At 33.2% G+C, this 20,593-nt stretch overlaps 1 protein-coding gene across 1 annotated transcript in view; it reads left to right on the forward strand.

Moving 5' to 3' along the window:
- LOC125057970 overlaps positions 1–20,593 on the forward strand; it is a 133,734-nt gene that overhangs the window by 22,528 nt on the left and 90,613 nt on the right. The gene's annotated exons all lie outside the window — the stretch shown is intronic.

Raw genomic sequence — 20,593 nt, forward strand, 5'->3', positions numbered from 1 at the left:
CGATAAAAAACACTTTACTACATCTATCGCTACTACAGAGCAATCAATTAACATCTAAACGAGTATACGTGATGGTCATTTGTTTGTCGTTTTTATTCAGAATCCCAAATTGATTAATAAAGTTGCTATTTTCAAATTAAAAACGTGACATATAAATCGCTTTATTTGATGGAATTATGTCAATTAAGTAATTAATGACACTGGTCATACTTGACCTGTCATTTGAAGGAACGATAAAAGGTCATAACATAAACGTATTAATTGAAATGGTAATCTTGAATGATTATAAGGAAGTAATGAAATATTCAACGGCAATATTAAAGAAAACGATGAATACATTTAATTGATAAACGAAGGTATTATTTAGTTTGTGTATTGATAATATTTGTATAGTACATTCATCTTCGAAAAAAAGGGTGCGTTTACTTATGTACGCGCGTAAGAAGTTATACTTCTTTGGCATTATTTAAAATAGTTTTTGATTGCATGCAAATAGTTTATTACAATTAAATAACAAAGACTGGAAAAGGAGTCATTATAGTCAATAAAGTTCAGTTTACATTTGATAAATTAAATAAATAAATATTTGTTATTATTCTCTTACATTGAGTGTAACATAAATTCTATCATTATTTGAATGTTGTTTTTAAATTATGTCCAATGCCGTAGCATCTTCCGTGGGCAACTTCATTCTGTTGATTTTGTGTAACGGTGCGCGCGCATCGTAAAATTCATCATAAAATTCATTCACACTCTCATCAATTTTTCATAACGCGCCTAAAGAAGTATAACTTCAAAAAGATAAGACACCACTTGGGTATGCAAATAGTGCATGGAATGTTTGAAATTGCAAAAATAAAAGTCTGCTGTAACTAGAATATTTCATCAAAACTCTAACTAAACGTACATTATGAAACGCGCATTCTTCAAACAAATAAAATTGTGTGCCCGTATCGCGAAGAAATAGAGCTCATTTTATGAAATATAAATTATCTGGTAAGGTCTAAAACGTGACTAATTTCATTACAACGGCTCGTGCGGCGCCCGTGTTGCGACATAGAAACACCCTGTAATGAAATATGTCAGTAAATGTGAATTAGGTAAAGCAATTGTTACAAATCGCTAAGATACCGTCCGGTGATTTAATAGTTACTGTAATCTATACCACCTTCATGACTTAGTAACGCTCACGACACCGGAGATTTAGATTTTTAATACACACAATCATATTCCGCTTCGTCTCTGATATCAACGATTCAGGGAAATCTACGGCTGAGCTGAATGTTTTGGAAGCTTGATCACTGCTATAAAAAAATTAAAGATATTAGTAATTCCAGTTCCCTTGGAAGACTGCTGGATTAGTGCAGTACTAAATAATAGTCAGCTTAATTCGATATCGGAGTAGGTATTCAATGAAGAGGTTTTATTTAAACTACTGATTATTTATTTAATATATTATCTTTGCGACACCATAGATATAATAATAGCTATTATTATATCAATCAAAGGATTGTAAACGTTTAAAAATGTATTTTATGATAAAACTCAGTACAAAATATTAACGTTCCTTTATAATATGTGAAAATCACCTGATATTTATGATAAAGTGATGGTCAGAGGTGTTAGTTTACGTGGTATATATATTTATACGTCTAGTTGATATATAGTATTGTGCTATTTATATATTATTATTGTTGAATATGTTAAATAATTCTATAAAAGTCTTGAAATCTGAATTATTAAGCACGACAAATACGTTTCTTTTTTGTGTAAAAGCACAAAGACAGAGTACTTTTTGATATGTTAAAACATCAACATAGCCCATTCATTCAAACTATGCGATTTAAAAGCCGCCGGTATTTACTTCCAAATAAACGAACTGCAATTCGATTTAAATTTACCGAATAAGGAGTCCGCAGGCGGTAGGTTACAAAACACTTGCGAACATTGTGTCCAAAATAGCTATAAATTAAGTGGATTGTATGCGAATCCATTTTATTTATAGACGAACCAACAGATTGTGGTGAACACATCTCATAGTAAAGTGGCTTCAATTGACAAGATAATAGACATGCCAACTGCCCTTCATTTTCCGATATTTTTATTTTGATGTATTGAAAGGAAGGTTGGGCACGGGTGCTTGGAATTTATTATCATATGAATGCTTGGTGATTGACAGTGATGACTAAATTGTAAAGTTAATACATTCTTCAAAGTGAATCGATAATACTGATGGATGTCTTTGCTTTTTTATGATATTTTAATACGTTATTCATTGTGACTAATTTATATTTTTATTTTATGTGATTGCGAATTGGCGATTAAGAGTGGCGGAGGTTTATTGCCAGTTCTTCTCTTCCGTTCTACGCCTTTGATTTGAGAACTGGCAGTAAATGTAAAATTAGAAGCATTTCATCGATATACGTCTATTTTTTTTTTAAATATGATTTTGACTTTGACTTTAATCCTAGTGTAACAAATTTGTTCTAAGTAATAATCACATTCACTAGAATATGATTTTCTTCTTTTGTCTTGTGATATTAACTATATAATTTTACGAAAACATGCATAATTATATACTATAGTTATATGTTACCATGGTTACGAAGATTTTTCATTTCGTTTCGTTAATATTCTTAAAAACCATGGTACTCTTTAGTTTACGTTCATAATAATGCCGAAGATAGTGGAATTCCTTAGCATAATTTTAGAATTTTTTATTACTTTCATTTGAGTTCTAATTTACTTAAGAACAAAATACTAAATTGCTCTATATTCTGAGTAAAGGAGACATTATTATGGGCTTAATGAATAGACGAAGGCTTATAACTGATTAGGTATTTACGTCACGCGTGTTAAGTTTTCAAAGGCAAGATGATGTACGCGTCATTTACTAGTTTAAAAATATTTCATTGTCGATCAGTATGAATGGTACAGACTGGTGACAACGCAATGCGACGCACGCGCATTGTATTCAGCTAGTATTGAACTGCCGCCATACGGATGTAGGGACAGTGTGTTTTCAACGGTCTAATTTGTATTCGACTTCAGTTTATCCTAGTTTTAGTATTCAATTACATTTTTCTGTTGAAGTGGCAGCTTTTAATAGTAACCTCTTCCGTTGTTAAAAAATCATCCCTGTTTTAAATTCATATCCATGAGTCGTATAAATATGTGGCTATATCATACTAATATTATAAAGAGTAAAAGACTTCTATTATTGTGCATCTGTAACGGACATACTCAAACTACTGGACCGATTATAAAAATTCTTTCACTTAGAATGCTATATTTATTTCTAAAATATTTGAAAGCAAATGTCAAGCCGTTAGTGTTATTATTATTATTATTATTTACTTAACACACTGGCAGCTTTTAATTTGGGATTTGGAGAAACTTATCCAGTCTATTTTTAAAGGTGTTCACAGATGGTGCACTGATTACACTTTCCGGAAGCCTATTCCAGTCATCATACTATTTTTGACTGTTATCATACTATAATACAGACATTCATTTTTATTTATTTATTTATTAACACTTCGTTGCTAAAACAATAAATCAAACACAATACAAAAAAATAATAATAAGGGATGCAACGGGCGGCCTTATCGCTAATAAGCGATCTCTTCCAGGCAACCCTAGTTAAAGAAAAAACTAAAAACAAAGAAACATGATTCGTGCGAGAAGTGCAGAAACAGATGTTATATAAAAAAATACATATATACATAGTACCTTAATCTAAAGTAATACAAAAAGAAAAAAAATTAACAACAGACTAAAAACTTAAAAGCTAATCTTATAAATACATGGACAGCAAATAGTTATGTAAAAGGAAACATTAGATTTATACAAGTCACGATTGATCAGGATAGGATAAGGTTAAGAAATGTTTATGCAGAAGAGTTTTAAAAGATGATAGAGAGGTAGCCAATCGTACGGAGTCGGGCAGCGTATTCCACAACTTAATGGCGGAGATCGTGAAAGAATTGCCTAAGAAGGATGAAGTGTGAGATGGAATTTCCAATAAACATCTATTAGAAGAGCGTAACATATAGTTAGAAGGACCTAAGAATTTAAAGTGATTTTTGAGATAAGAAGGGGTTTTCGGATTGAAAAGAATTGAGTATAGAAGTTGAAGAAGATGAGCGTGACGTCTGAATCGAATAGGTAGCCACCCCAGCTGCCTGCGGAATTTAGACACATGGTCATATTTCCTAAGACCAAATATGAACCGTATGCAGAAATTCTGCAGGCGTTCGATCTTGTCAAGTAGCTCTTCGTTCAAATCAGAGGAGCATGAGTCCGCATAATCGAGAATAGGAAGCAGAAGAGACTGCGCTAACATAGTTTTAGTGCGGATAGGAAGGAAATTCGAAAGACGTTTCAGAGTAAAAGAAGCGGCGTAAAGTTTACGGCTGATCTCCTTTACGTGATGACCCCAGGAAAACGTTTGGTCGAAGAAGACCCCAAGGTTTTTAACAGTCTTATTGAGGGCCAAGGCCACACCGTCAAGGTAAACACCAGGGAGCTGAGCCCATTTGACTCTTGAAATAAAGAAAGGGCTTCCGATGATGATGACTTGACTCTTGGCAGGATTAATTTGAAGACCAAAGTCTTTACTCCAGTTGGCTATGTTTTCAAGATCATCATTCATCGCCTGTATTGCAAGAGGAAGCTCTACGAGTGTCGACTGAACGTAGATTTGGAGGTCATCAGCGTAAAGGTGATAACTAGCGGATAGATGTGCAGTCAGGGTATTGATAAAGATAGAAAAAAGAAGAGGTGAAAGAACGCCACCCTGCGGAACACCAGCACTTATATTATTCCACTGAGAGTAAGCATCATTCATTTTAATACGCTGCCGACGACCGTTTAGATAGCTATGAAACCAGTCAATAGCGGATGGACAGATATTCATAGAGCGAAGCAACCCAAGCAGAATTTCAAAGTTCACAGTATTGAAAGCATTGCTAAAGTCAAGCAGAGTGAGAACAGTGAGCTGCCCACCATCCATCCCTCGGCGAATGTCGTCACAAACTTTAACCAATGCCGTAGTCGTGCTATGCCCCGGGCGGAATCCTGATTGGAGAGGGTCTAGAATTGAGTTTTTATTCAGAAATCTGCTAAGCTGCGAGTGTATAAGGCGCTCTAGAGCTTTAGATAGGAATGGTAGAATAGAAATGGGCCGGAAGTCAGAAAAGTTAATGGGATCGGGCCGTTTGGGAATAGGAATAACTAAACTATCCTTCCAAGGAGTAGGGAATTTACCACTAGTAACTGAATAATTAAAAATATGAGTAATAACTTGAAGAATAGCTGGCAAGATAGGTAAGATCATAGCACGACTAACTTCATCACATCCAACAGCATCCGACGAGATAGACTGGATGCAACCCTCCACTTCGCGCTCGGTGAATTCAGTGAAATTAAAAGGCATGAAGTTTGGAGTTGGAAGAGAAGCTAGTTTATTGATTGTCTTCCTAAGAGAAGACTTATCGTGGGCAGGAGAACAGGTGAAGTGAGAGTTAAGGTTGTTTATATCTATTGCTGAAGAAATAACATTCTGTGCCGATCTGCCAATCCCCAAGGTTTTGAGGAACTTCCAGATTTTTGAGGTGTCGCCATTGGATACTGAGTCGTGGATATGTTGCCTTTGAGCATCACGACAGCGAGTATTACAACGATTGCGAACTACTTTATATTTTTCGCGCTCCGCATCAGATTTGGCAGTTCTCATTTTAGCTATGGCTCTGTTTTTTTTGTGAATCAATCTTTTAATCTCATCAGAGAGCCAGGGAGCAGGTAAATGTTTAAGTTTAACTCGTCTCAATGGGGCGTGCTTATCATAGAGGTTTGTGATGGAAGAAGTGAACAACTCAACTTTGTCGTCGAGGTAAGCTAAGTCGTACAGACCACTCCAGTCAATTTTGGATGCATCACTGAGCAGGCTATCATGGTCGATTCCACCAAAGCTGCGACGCATAACCACCGTGGGCTTCTGCTTGGGTGGCTTCGCCTTAAAGGAGAGATAGAGAAGGTCATGGTGAGAGAAGGCGACAGCAGGAAGTTGCCCATGCTTAGTGACAAGGTGAGGAGAGGAAACAAAAATAAGATCCAAAAGTGACGGAGTAAAACCGGGGACTTTATGCGTAGCGTTAAGATATAAGTTTTGTAGGTTGTAAGAGTGAGTTAAAGAAAGGAGCCGTCTGGAGCGAGAATCATTTTTCAGCAGACATGTGTTAAAGTCACCCATGACTATTGTGTTTTTATATAAGGGAGAAAATTGGTCAATGGTGTCTTCAAAGGAATCAAAGTAGTCCACCGATGATGAAGGGGAATAGAAGACTCCCAGGAGAAGCTTAGAGTTGGATAGAAGAACTTCAATAAGGAGATGCTCGGCTGCATTGCTAGGTGGGGGCTGTGGCGATGAGCTAATGATGGAGAAGGGGATGTGAGAACGTAAGTAAATCGCCACACCACCTCCACGCATGCCGAGTCGGTCATTTCTAATTAAATTGTAACCAGGAAGAGAGTAAGTACCAGAGGAAAGGGAAGGATTGAACCAAGTTTCAGAAACAAGAATGGCATGGATGTCTTTAGAGGCCAACGTAAGGAGATCTGTGTGATGAGCTGGAACGCTCTGGGCGTTAATGTGTACAACATTGAAGTGCTTAGGCAAGTTTTGAAAAATAGAGGATAAGGTATCATTTAGGGTAGGCGTGGAGGAGTCAATGCTATGGAAGGAGTCACAATCGGACGATTCCAGAGATAAGAAATCAGTGTTATCACTAGGTAATCTCTAGGTAATAGAATCAAAATTAAATCTATAAATTATATCCGGGTAAAGGCAATTCTGGTTGGCGCAAAATGTCTTCGCTACGAAACATTCGATGGTGGACTTGGGTCGAGTCAAAGGATGTTTGGATTTGCGATGGACAAGAGATATAAGAAATTGATTGGCAAATTTTACTGATTGGTGAGGCACCGGAAGAAGAATTATGCGTGTAATTGTATTAACTGTTGGCCTAAATAAGAAAGGTAGTAATATAGAATTGACCATGACGGTGAAATGTTCTCAAAGAATTTTCACAGACAATATAGCTCTTGTAACCGTCTAATGTTCAAGTGTACTACTGTTAGAACATTGCCTTATAATTGCCGACGGGACATAGGGTCCCATGTCCTTAAGGAAAGCCCTAACATTTTGTCATTGCTAAAGGAAGTTTGACTTGCAATCACCATTGTTAAACTATTTGAGAGCGATACATTCTAGTTCAAAAGGCTTTATAATAGTGAGATTTTAAGGTGATATTCAGATACGAGACATAGACTATGACTCTCATACATCAAATTCCCATACGTTTTTGACATACGGATGTCACACTTGTTTTTAAATCTTATCCTTAATGTATTCAATATGTACATAACATTTGAATAAAGAACTTTTTTAAATTCGCCCAATTTTGTCCATTTTCCACGCGACGGGTTCACGGTTGTATTGATGGTAGAAATTTTTAAGCACTTAAAAATCCTGTCGACAACCCATCATCGGTATTTGCAGAGATTTCTGTATTTTATGCGGTTTGCTCAGGAACTGCTCGAGCGGTCCGTGTATTACGAATATGAATTTAGTATGGAAACTGCAGATCGCCGTGCGGCGACCGCATATTGCAGTCGGTCTTGACTGCAACATGCGGTCCGTCTATGGCCCGCTTAAGTAATCCTCACTATGTTTTCCGTCACCGTACGAACAAGTCTTAATACGGTTAGAAACAACAATCATTTGATACACAGATGAGGTTCAAAGCTCAGGGTTATGCGTCGTTCCCTTAACTTTGAGGTTAAATCTACTGTTTTCATACATCGACTATAACTCCCATAGGCAATAAAAATGATAAATTGTAGATCAAAATAAATTATGTGCATGTTTAAATATTTTTCTGCGCCTTCTCTTATTCGCCTAGATTCTAGATCTCCAAAAGAAAGTCATAATTCACATTCTAACACGGTAAAGCAGAGATGACATATCCGATAGCATATTTCGAGGTGTAACATATGTCCAGAAGTGGATCATGCATCACTACCTACATTGGCAGGGCATATGCAATAAATATGATATGTCATCGCATATGCTGACCGGCGCCTGACCGTGATCTTTGATATCCGACGCCATGTATAAAGGCAATAGGCTGGCCATAATTCTTATTTAATTTATGTATTGCTTAAAATTTGTATTATGGAAATATAAATGCTAGTCATCCGGTGTTGCGAATTTTAAGGGGGCGCGGTTATTTGCATATATGTTATCCATAATTTAAACTAAATTCATATTTATTATATAGTGAAACCTGTACATAGTAATATTGCAGTGGTGGTACAACCCTTGATAGAAGATATAGGGTGGCACTTGTGTGCCTGATATGTATTCCATCACAGTACGAGCAATTGTTAAAAAAAGTGCGTGCGTACAAAGTACACAATGTCAGAAGTGAAACTTCTTGGCAAAGTAATTTTTAACTCTTGTCTTATTTATACAAATCTAAAACTTTAGATTTCCGAGACTTAGAGAGAGGGAAAAAGGAAGATATGTTAGGAATATAATGAAGTTAATTGTCATTAAAATATTATAAGTGTCGAAAATTCATACAAATTATAAAAAAAAATTAAATTTATTATAAAAACACGTGGCATTTTAATTGACAATTCGTCATTTGAGATTTCAATAAATTATTTTGCCTAAAATATAAATAATTAATATTTTATAAATTCTCTTTACGAAACTTTAATTTAAAAAATAGAATTTCTATAATGTAATTCACCCTTCTCACTCTCTCTCAATCGGTCTCAATCGCTCTCTCCCTTTTCTTCGACAAAAACGCTGCACATCTTCGTGACGTTTTACCCTCATACGCCTAAAGAAGTTTCACTTCAAAAACATATTTAAAAAAATCACAGTCTACAAGGATCACAATTGTTAATCACTAAAATGCCTTCATACAAGATATTCCTCCATTACCTTTAATTAATTGATTTAACCCGGTAAAATACGGAAAGCCGTTAAACCCGTAACCATGGTCATAATACTCAAATATAACACCTACTTATAAGCAGTGTTGAAATGCATTTAATGTGAGCCCGTTTGTAAAACTGGAGTCATAAAAGTTACACAGTGTTAACGTATGGCTTTTATTCCTCGCTACTGCTCTTCTGAATATAACTTAAGGTTAAAGTTACTTAAGATGTTATGTCATTTACACAAGTATTCACACGTATAAATCATGGCAGCATTTTATTACAATTTTATAAAGTGTTATCTAGTTTCTGGAATTAAAGTACGTAGTAAAAGAAATTCAACTGTCCGTGCTTCTGGTTTTTAGCTTTGTATGCTTAACATTAAATGTTCTTTTAAGGTATTCTTTTAAAGTAGCGTATTACCGACCACGGAACACAGTCTGCAAAAGTACTATTTGATGGTAAAACAATTTTTTACCGTATTGATGTTATGTATTTACAATTATTTATATTTATAGAGGACACCGTGAGCAATTTCTGCCAAAACCCTCCATCTTTTAGTCGATACCAACTCTGGGGAAACAAATACAGATAATACAACTTTTTCTACAGCTGTGATACTTTTTGACAATCAACACCTTTTGTCTTCAGTCACCATGACAACGCACGCTGTAAAGCACGCGAAACGTCGGTTAAATTTATAATTATGAAAAATAATTGTAAATACATAACTTCAATCCGGTAAAAAAAATTTTTATTATCAAATGTGTGAAAGTTATGTCAATAAAACTAAAAGACAATATTAAAGTACAGCTACTTTTTTGGTCTTTGCCTCTTTAACCTAATATTTTCCTCTCTGTTAAAATATAATTGCCAAATAAATTTCACTGTATAGACCATTTGCTTTGACTCTTCAGAGGCGGATATCTAGTTTCAGCTTTTCCTAAAAAAAAATATTTTTTATTTATTCAGTTATTATTAATCTTACAGCTAACATAGTGTTTGGTTTTATAAAACAAAACACTAAGATAATATAGAAAGCCATAGCACATTACATAGATAAACATATATATGAAACAGAAAACAAGTACATTAATATTATAAAGAACTGTACATTAATAGATAAAAATATATTAAACATATGCTTGGCAGCTTCAGGTTCTCTTTACTGGTAAACTAAAATTTGTCAAATATGTCGAAACTATGACAGCAAAGGTATCTTTTCTCGCAAGTAATCCGCAGAATTCATCGTAAAGCTTTTCCACCATTGAATTATGTATTTGGCAATCGTATACACGTCCACTTGCCAAATAAATCGATCCCTTGACATTGAATCTGTGAGATCTTAAATGAGAAATGCACGTAAGGGCGATACTTAAATAACAGTACCGTTCTCATTGCGTCATTGGGTTACGGTGTCAGCTTTACCGACGCAGCCGGAAAAGAGGGATTTATAAAAAACATTTGTAATGAGAATAATGGAAGCCGTTTTTTGTGGTTAAAATTAATGTTTTACAGCTTGTAAATTATGTAATAATTTGGTCTAGTATGACTGACAACGTTCGTTTTCACATATTTAGAATTTCAACCTTCGTCGGCCTAGTTTTTGTCTTCTAAGAGTGAACTAATAGGATTACTAAAATAGGAGTAATTGGGCCAGTGTACGAGTTGGTCGTTTCTTTTATACCTGTATCTTATAAGGAGGTAAATAACATTTATGGGGCTGCTTAGCATAAATTAATAAAAAGATGGCACGCTCTTTAAAAGATGTGCGAGTCATTATACCAATTCTAATCATTTATACAGACTTAATAGGACCGCCGGCATATATTTTTGCTAACTTTTCAAAAATATTATTTAATTTTAGCCGATTTACCTGAATTTATTTGAATTACACTATTAAAATTGCACTATATATTGGTGAAAACCGTAAAAAATTACGTTCAGTTGTTTTTGACTTCTTCGCGTTCATAAGACAGCTGTGGGGGGGATTAATTTATAGTATTAGTAGTAGTATTTATAGTAAGTAAGGATTATTAACATCTAATACGAAATAATTTAGTAACAATTTGAACTTTGGTACAGTGTAAGAATTGTTTAGCATTAGTGTGACTATGGTAAGATATTCTTAGCGTAGTTACAAAAGCATTTTGCCGAGTTTCCATTTTATAACCTAAAGCACAAAACTATTAAAGATCTATATCTCAACGGTAGGTTAAGCTGTCAAAGTTGTCTTTAAAATCCTTTAATCTTTAATGTATAACGGCTTTATAATATCCGATAATGTAAATGTAAGTTAAATATGTATAAATAATTTTGATTGCAAAATAATTAAATTAATTTCACATTAAGCACCGTTCGGTTCGTGATTACACAACCAGTAAAAATATGACGTCTCGAATATTTCCGGTCAAAGAAGATATGTGATTTAAGATTGACCTAAATCAATTATCTGGAACTTATTTTTATTTTTTAATAAGCTGTTTTACAAACGTGGTTTCTTTAACGCGTAAAGGATTTAATTAAAACGGAATTATTTAACATTCTAAATCATCAACGTTCTATAACAATAGTCTATGAAGCATTAAATTCAAAAACACTAGAACAAGATCAAAATATTTAATTACAATGTCTTATGGGGTAAATTATTTTTTTTAATGAAAATAATAAAGAGATTCATAATAAGCATAAACTTTTGCAATCCTTTAAATGTAGTCCAGTGTATCTCTATTAGTTTCATGGTCATTTTTTTTAATAGACAAGAAGGTGATGACCAGCCTTCCGCCTTTTTGGATATAAGTCTTGTCGGTTTGTTGCTATTTCTGCATTACTACGGATGCTTATAAATAAAATTAAACACGAATTTTATTTACACCTTAAACGCACGATCGTCCAACAAATATTAACTTACACGGTATTATCGAGTTTTAATTACCCATTTGAGTCACAAGCACAATTACATCACAGAGTACCGATAGCGGATATTTCGGTCAAACAAGTGTGTCACCCCCCCGCGGCTCGATATATGATCCAGACATTCTGTTTCCTTGAACGTAACTGTAATTCAATGTCGAGGACGCACAATGATCAGCGAAAGCCATTAGTGTGTGAAATTATAAATTTTTGGAATTCTTTAAAATGTTTAAGAAGCTTTAGAATATGTACGTATTTTGTAAACAACTAATGTTTTAAAATAAGGGCAGAATCCGTTGCTTATAAACTTCTGTGGTTATTGGATATTTATACTAGGTTAGAAGAATGATCTGACTGATTGATCATATACTCACCTTGAGAATAATCAACGAAACCGACGCAGAAGTCTGTGTATCACATGGGACATGGAAAGGGTATTGCTACTTCTAACAGACTCAAAAGGTTTAAGATAAATTATTTGTTTTCGCCTAAAAATCTATCTAAATGGAAAAAATTAGAAGAATATGTACTCCGATTTTTTATCCGTAGAATTCTGATATTTCGTAAGTGTTGCTACTAAAAAGGGACAAATTTGACCCATTCGACGGCAGTAAAAAATAAAATGCTACGTATTTCTGTTTTACCTTCAAAAAGGTAAATCTAAATATTTACTTACTCAAGTGACCTAATACAAAAATAATATATATTTCAATATCACGAACAATATCTCGAAATAACTTTAATTATTTCATTTTGTTCTTTAGCTGGCATCACTGCCTACTAATTCCAGGTTTAGTAAACCTTTTTAATAAAATAAAATGTTATCTTAACTTATGCGTTTTTTACTGTTTGTGATGAAAAGAGACGAAATTATAACTCTCCGTTAAACCTCTTTTAATGTGGAGCACCGCACTTAATAAAATGGATACATTCACTAACAAATAAAATGTATGTATAGACTCAGATGTTCAGACTCGTATTGAAATTGAAAAATGTGCCCGGCCAATTTGGTTTGCCATCTCTGACATGTCAAAAAATGATAGCTGTCAGAATTCTACGGAATTAAAAATCTTCGTGCAATCTATAATTTAAAATGTAGGGAATCTCTGAGAGATAAATTCAAGGAAATTAATATACTTACCTTTCCCTCGCAATATATTTATGAAAATTTTATGTATGTATACAAAAAGTTTACTAAAATAGAACAAACGCACAATGCTAATACTCGGAATAAACGCAGGCTGCAATTTCCCCGTACTAGACTCTCTAGATCTAAAGTTAGTAATTCTTTTTAGGGAAAAGGGATAGGTACTCTTCTTAAATAAAATCCCAGAGGCTCTTTTATCTCTGCATTTTAATAAATTTAAGAAATGTGATAAAGAAAAACTGTGTAAAAAGGTTTAATATAAAATTAACGATTATCTAGTTGATAAAAGGGCCTGGGACTAGTGTTAGACAGGCTACTTCTAATGAATTTGCGATATTTGTTTTTAAATAAGTGTTGTTTGGCATAGTCTTTTTGTATGATGATTTGCTATTTTAAAAGATACCGAGAGTTTTTTACGCCGGCTTTTTCTCTCGGCATACACCCTCTGTCTTCTTTGCCGATGAGTAGGGATGCCTATCTATTCAAATTTAATGACGTGGAATAAGTGATACCTGTATCTTATGTTCCATAATAAACATATTTTTATTTTTATATATTTATTAATATTATTTCAACTTTGTTAACCCTTTAAGTTAAAATAGTAAAACAATTTGGTTAGTTTTGTAAACCTCATCCTGGATTAATGCCATAGTTAACACATATTTGTTTATTGTTGTATCTTTAGTATATAAGTTCTCATGTAAGTGACTATTGTCTGTTATGAGACTATAAAAATGTGCGTGTACTAGTGTACACACGTTAGAAGTGAAACTTCTTTATGACCTTATTTTTCGAAATTTATCTATATGCAACTTTACAGAAATTGGTTAAATAAAGTTAAATTAGATAAAGTTTAACAAAAGGCTTTTAATATCACAGACTTGAATACAAATAATACAATTATTTCATTTTACCTTATTACCACTAAGATTATTACAGAATTTATAAATTGTAATAGAATTTTTAGTATCATTGTTATCGTTATTATAGATTTTTGTTATTAATGGTTTAGAATCTCTTTGAATCAACCCTGGTAGGGACAAGAAAAAGTAGCGCGTAACGGTCAAATGTGACGCGTAACCGAAACATGTGACGCGTAACCGAAAAATGTGACGCGTAACGAAAAAATGTTACACAAAATTTTTTTCCAACCCCGATACAGAAGTTTCACTTCAATAAAAAAAAAATGTCTTTAAACCTAACACATAAAAGGCTTCTGACAGTGCAGTTATCCGCAAATCTTTAACGGTTACAAAATATAACATAGCAGATCTTACGTGTATCAGAATACCAGGTTTCCATAAAAAACAACAATAACAAAAATAACTTTTCATTGTTACAATCAACTTTGACCCTTTCGTCTATACGATTAAGGCTTTATCGCGTGCTACAAATTTCAAGGTCCGCAAAATACGCCACCTACGTTACACCGTCCAAAAACATATTTGTCCCGTCGATTAAACATTGAACAATGAACCGTTAAGTATACAATGATGGCCCCTTTTTACGCTACTCATGTGCGAGCGAAATATATGGCTATGAAACTGTTTTTTGATAAGCAAACGCGCAAATATGCGAAGAATTTCCTTCTGTCAATTTAGTTTATTCAGACTAAAGTAGTAGAATTAATATAATTTATATATTGAATAAATATTTATTTTATTGTCGGTACTCATTACATCACGATTATTAAGCATATTACGGTGTGACTAAAGCATTTATTTATATACAAAACATAAGTCATGACAGTATATGGAATCTGGTCACCTCCCAATCGTAATATCATCGATCTCCTCCATGAACTGAACCAAACCTTGCATAGAACATGGATGTCACACAAAAGAAAAATATAAAAAAGGTTTGATTTGAGAAGGTATCATTTGTTTTTGTTTTATAGTAAAACTTTATTCGATTTTTAATAGGAATACTGTAAGTACGCAACAGGTTACCGAATATAATGTGCATTATTAATATTATTAAGTAACTGTAACTTTGAGCCATCACTGATTTGAGTAAGAAAATAGTTTCCCGAAAACGTGTCCGGTCAGTTATGTTTGCTCCAGTAATGATTTATATTTGATGTATCATCAATTGCCACGATATCGGCGCCTCAAGCGATTTATTTAAAAATACACTGAGTACATTTTACTTATTTCCGGGTTGTAAAACTTTATAAAGAATGATAAGAAGTATTTCTATATTTAGTAAGATCTGTGATTCAGTTCTCAAATTATTGAGCGTCTTTGTTTGGGAAATCAATTTTAATTGCTCTCAGGTTTTTTAAATATAGAACTGGAATTTAGGGGACAAATGTTAAGTGTCACCTTGTTTTATCTGATGCTAGCCCGTGTATACTCAAACGGTCAGAAGGCAACGCACTCTTGAGAAGCTCTTAAACGGCCTTTTCAGAAATGGTACGATCTTTTTTGATGGATATCAAGGAACTCATGGTCTTGAAAAAATCATAAACGGTCGCTCTCCACTCGATAGGCTTATTAGAACTTGTAAGAACTCTATTTAAGAACTAAATCGATACACTTAATATCAGACATTCAAATCAATTTTCATATGTCTAGTCACATCAGTTGCTCATCCAAGGATATAAAAACATTTGAAATGGCTACCACCCATGTGTTTACAAAAAACTTGGTTTAAACATATCGATAAATGCGATATCATAAAAGCAAATTGAAAAGTTGTTAGCATGTTGTGAGGAATAGGTTTTTAATGTTCTTCCGCGGTGATATATCGTGGATTTGGGGAAGTATAATAAATATCCAATTTGAATTTTAATCGTTATTGTGCGTGTGCAAAGTTATTGCCGATTAAATTGTTTGCATATAAGATGATTTCAATTTGATTCTTGATTCGACTTTGTTCTTTGAACGTGTATATTAATTAAGTTTTGCATAGCTTCTATACGTATAATATATGCAGTATAATGGAATGTTGAGAAGTAAATGGTTTTGTTTATGTTTTAAGTTTATTTTACAAAAAAATTGCTCACAATGTACTGTTGAAGCATCAGATTAATCTAAACGACCAACTCGTATATGGTCCAGAAAATAATAATTTAATAGTGACATTGTCGAATACTTCGCTCGTAGATGGGCTTGCCACAGATTATAACTGTTATTGTTGTATAATTATAAATGTTACTATAAGATGATTTTTACTAACGTAAAATTATAACGTATACTAAATGGCTTTTAAAAGATGTAATTAGACACACAATACCAAAATACACCATTGTATTGTCTTTGTATCGAATGAAAACAAAAGCGCCTTAAGAATTTAATTATTTCATGTAACACATTTTGCTAATTAGAAACCCACAGATACGTGTCCAAAGGTTATAAATTAAGATAACACCGCGTAGGGAGCATGATGTCACGTTCTCGTAAAAGGAAAATGATATCTAAGCGTAGGGTCAATGACCTAACTTCCTTAAAAGGAACAACTCATTCTTATACAGATCTTAGCGGAAATTAAACATGCGCTAAAAATGTGCAAAATAATGTTATGTTTGGCCAGCTGTCATAAATGTTTCGCGACAGGAAAATTTTCGAAGAATTCGGCGTCGGTTCTGGCTTAACCAACTTATTTTACATGTTACCTATATAACGCTTTTAAACAATTTTATTCCTATTTTCTATCTCGTTGAAAGTTCAAAATCTAGTATTATTTTACGTAATAATTGTTTGTAATCTGTGTGTTCACAACACTTATATACTGTATACCCAGAGGTCCTAGATTTGAATCCTTGGATGGCTGAATTATATTTATCCGACACAGATACAATATCAATTCTCGGTTTATACTGATTCACCTACAGCACTCCAGTCAATTTGACCTTGAAATTAAACTGACGTTTCAAAAAGCATATTTTTCCCGAAGAATGATGTATTCAATAGCTAGTTGATTTTTAATTTCGTAAAGGCGTCAAAATTATTCTATTTGTAAAAATGTAATTCAGCGTCATTAGTAAAAGGCATTTTAAATGTCAATGAATATGTGCTGTGATGTGTGAAACTTTAAATGTGAATGCCAGTTATATTCCTCCTATTCAGGCTTTGAAATCTAATTATTTTTGAAATCTATCATGTGACATCATCCTAATGAATATCTTTTAGTTGAAATACATTCACATATATTTGTATAAGTTTGTCGGCTAAATATAAAAGATTTGTGCTTTTTTCACACGCTTTAAAATTACCCTATTTACTAAGAGAATTTAAGACTTTCGATACTATTAAAGGCTGGGTATTAAAGAAAATACCAGTAAACAAAAAATACACGTGATGCTCGAATACAAAATATCACGAGAGTATGAAAAACATAAACGAAATGACGTTTCGCTTGATTGTAATTGGTCAGCAGTATCTAGTCAATGACAGATATGCAACAGTTTTTTTGGTTTTTACTGTCAACTTCACCAAATTTGTAGTTCGTATTAATCAGCAACAGTTTCGAGTAATTTTTAAATAATATTTAACTTTTGATATATTTACATTATATTGTATGTAGAAGGAAATCGACAAAATTTGGGGAGTTAACTGTGGGAATTCACAGAATTCTTATTTTAGGAATATTTTATAAGCGAATTAGTCACTAGTGTAAAAAACATTCGGAAACAGTGCACAATAAATATTATAGCCTAACGATAATTAAGACATTCCTCCTAACCACACTACACCAAGGTCAAGTTAATGCAAATTTGAAGTTTCCCATTTTGATACGTTCTTTGAGATGACACATCGCGGTATCTCGCGTGTTCTGGGATTGCCCAAAGCATGAGACATGACGTGACATGATCTGTTACTAATATTAATTTGAATGTAGTCTAATATTAGGTAAATAAAATACAAAACAGCAAGACTCGTTACAATTTACGTATATTACGAAAAAAATACAATAATATAACAAATTTTTAATTATATAGTGTATTTTATATAATAATACAATTTTAAGGGTATGTTACTCTTAAAAAGTTTTATTTCGATATATTCCATTATGTTATGTCCACTTCTGTTAAATATATTTGACGCCAAACACTTATAGAGTAACGAGATAAATAACTTGCGAGTCCGCCCTGAGATCTTTCTACCGGCTGGACACCAATGGATTTTTCTTAGTGCACATTTCGTACTTTATGTATAGCGAAGGACAACATTGCGTAGAAACCTTAGATCTAAAAGTTGCTATCGACTGTCAAGCACAGAAGCCTTATCACCTACTTACATTTTAATAAAATTAAATGGTGAAAACAAATAATGAAACAATAACGATATCTGAGGCCAAGATCTAGGCTGCAGCATGGTTTAAAGTTTAACACGTATAAGTACGTGACTTACACATACTCGGTATGTAGTATATATACATTGTATATATATATACCTAGTATATATACTCGGAACAAACGTAGGCTGCAATATCCCCTTACTAGACTATCTAAAGATAGTAATTATTTTTTGGGAAAAGGGATACTCTTCTTAAATAAAATCCCCAGAGGCAGAAGAGCTTCTGGGATTTAGTAATCTCTGCCTTTTAATAAATTTAAGAAATGTATTAAAGAAAAGCTGTGTAAAAAGGCTTACTTTATAGTAGCCTTTTTACACTTTTATCAACTTAGGGATGCCTACAGATTCAAATTTAATGACGTGGAATAAGTGATACCAGTATCTTATGTTCCATAATAAACATATGTTTTTACTTTTATAAAAGTAGAAATGATGGACGTAATATCTCTTATTTTACGTCGTGATTAAACTTAAACTCTTATGTTTAGGGGCGTTATTTAGACACGTTAATTACACTCAAGTGATATTCGTCACCTCTGTTGTAATCGAATATTGAATTGGTTACATGTAGGCCAATGCCAAATGTTGACACGATCATATGGCAAAAGGCTGCCGATATACGGAACTATGATTCAATTGGAAGTCTACTCAAGGTAAGGACAATTTTTGTTTCAAGAAATTTTGAGTCATTACAAGATTTTCTTTCCAAAAATTACTAATAAGTTAGTGGTTAAGCAAGATTTTTGGCTTAATATCTAGCTCAAAGAATGTCTCAGTATTCAAACAGATGTTTCATAAATTTTTTTGAGCTCATAGATACAAAGAAAATTAGGACCAGTTACCCTTCTTACCGGTTAGTACTAGTTTCTACTAAGGATTAATGCTGTTTTTATTTTCGTCTAAGGCATCTAATGCAACCTATTACTAGGTGCTGTATAAGTGTTAAAAAAAACTTACATAGAAAATTAGTACCAGTTACCCTTCTTACCGGTTAATACAAGTTTCTACTAAGGATTAATGCTGTTTTTATTTTCGTCTTAGGGATCTAATGACACCTATTACTAGGTGCTGTATAAGTCTTAAAAAATATTATCCTTATTATCAGAGAGTACCTCTTTTAAAATAATTTATGTTTTTCCTTATTAAAATCTCTAAAGTTTCTCAGTTTGATGATGTTGCAACGTGTATAGTTGTCCTATAATAATTCTTGATGTAGTTTGACACGACGCCGGTGCAAATATACTGGTGTCTCTAATTGCTATTGGAGACGTGGGACGTCCAGGGTCGCGGTTTCGATGTCTGCAAAACACACGATGCTTTGATTATTGCCTTATTTATAATTTGCTTGTTCTTAATAGAATATCTTTGCAACAATTTAATGGTATATACAAATTAAACATTGTTTTTTACATACGTTTCAAGTTGAAATTAAGTCTTAGAGAATTAAAGCATATTTGAAGTGAAACTTCTTTATCGACGTATGGGAGAAATTTTGTCAATCGTCACGTTTTTCACTTACGCGCCATGTTGCTTTTTGAAGTCAAACTTCTTTATCGGCCTGGGAAAAAAATTTACCGTCAAATTTTTCGGTAACGCGCCATTTTATTCTTGTCCCTACCACGGTTGATCCGAAGAGATTCGAAGCCATTAATGACAAAAATATATAATAACGATAACAATGATAGTAATAGTTCTATTACAATTAATGAAATTCTGTAATAATCTTAGTAGTAATAAGGTAAAATGAAATAATTATATTTGTATTCATGTCTATGATAGTAAAAGCCTTTTGTTAAACTTTATCTAATTTAACTTTATTTAACCAATTTCTATAAAGTTGCATATAGTAGATCATTTTTCGAAAAATAAGGTCATTAACGAGTTTCACTTCTTACGTGTGTACACCTAGTACACGCACACATTTAAACAAAATATGATTTCAGTGCAGATATTAAAAGTAAATATTTTATTATACCACAACCTGGTGGGTGGTAGAACTACAAACGGTATGATTTTCTCCCACTCATTTTTGTAAACATATAAACATCTAAATTACCATACAAATAAAGACCGGCAAGACGGCGTGATTGTCTATGGACAGCGATCTGACGTTAACCAATGCCCATTTTTCCCGTGTCCTATAAAAAAGTACAACTACGTAATAATATTTTGTTTCAAGAATGTAGGGGATATACTTTCTTTTTTTCTTTTTTTTATGGCT

Source organism: Pieris napi, chromosome 1 (assembly GCF_905475465.1).
Source record: "Pieris napi chromosome 1, ilPieNapi1.2, whole genome shotgun sequence".
In the NCBI taxonomy this organism is placed as follows: Eukaryota; Metazoa; Arthropoda; class Insecta; order Lepidoptera; family Pieridae; genus Pieris; species Pieris napi.